This window comes from Belonocnema kinseyi, chromosome 1 (assembly GCF_010883055.1).
Source record: "Belonocnema kinseyi isolate 2016_QV_RU_SX_M_011 chromosome 1, B_treatae_v1, whole genome shotgun sequence".
NCBI classification, from domain to species: Eukaryota; Metazoa; Arthropoda; class Insecta; order Hymenoptera; family Cynipidae; genus Belonocnema; species Belonocnema kinseyi.
Window position 1 is genome coordinate 35,828,940 of NC_046657.1, and position 1,151 is coordinate 35,830,090.

Genomic DNA, 1,151 nt, shown 5'->3' on the forward strand with positions numbered 1-1,151 from the left:
GTACCTAAGTGTATGTGAGCTTACTCCAGGTTAGCTAAAACCTGTAAATAGGAAAAACGAATGGATTTTGTTGGCTGGTTAGAGTCAGTAACTTAGACAAAATCTTCTAAAAGTCAGGAATTTGCTATTTAAATCATTATTTATGATAATAAGTTAGATAATTTAATTTTTTCAAATATATTTTTTTTATTCAGTATATAAAAGATTGTATATTAAAAACTTTCCAAAAGATTGTATTATTTTATAGGCCAGTGAAAATAAAGAAGTCGCCAGAGTAAGCTTAATTAGAGTCATCATTTGTGTTTGCAATATCAACTACACTGAAAGTTTGATATTGGGTCGATTTTGGGACTGGCCTTGGTGGGGAATTACCCAGATAGAGGGCGGCACACCCATCGCAACTCTTTTTACTCCTATTTTCAGTGTGGCGTCAATGTTCGGAAGAACTATATTAGGGGTCCGATATCTAGGGTTCAGTGTATTATGTTATTAGTTTAAAATTAATTTTTTATTTGAAAATTGAACTATTTCATATTTAGCTGAACATTAATTTTTGTACAATGAAGATTCAACTACTTGGATAGAAGTTGAACCACTTTGTTAAAAATTAATGTTGTTTTCATGTTTCAAATCTTTAGTTGAAAATTGAACTATTTTGTTTAAGACTTACTTTTTTTTCTTAAATTTTTTTATTCCAATACAATTATTCACCTAAAAATGTCACTTTGTCAGTTTCTTCTCTTATTGGTTAAAACTGCAACTTTTTGGTTAAAGATTAAATGTTTTGGTGATAAATTAATAGATTCGGTTTGAAAATACAACTGTTTTACAAAACAACTCGTCTTTTGACTTGAAAGTTCAATTACTTTTTTTTCTTCTTGACTGAGAAATCTTTGTATGCTGAAAATTCGTCTTTCTGGTTAAAAAATTGAATTCGTGGTTTAACTACTTTAGTAGTTAAATTAATTTTTCCACCACCAATTTCCTTAATGGAAAATTGAACAACTATATATTTTTTTAAAAATTCATTTAGTTTGTTGACAACTGACTTTTTTCGGTAGAAAATCAATATTTAAACTTAAAAATTCAGGTTTTTGGTTTGAAATTCTATTTTTTTGGTGAGAATTTAACTATTCCATTTTTGGTGGAAA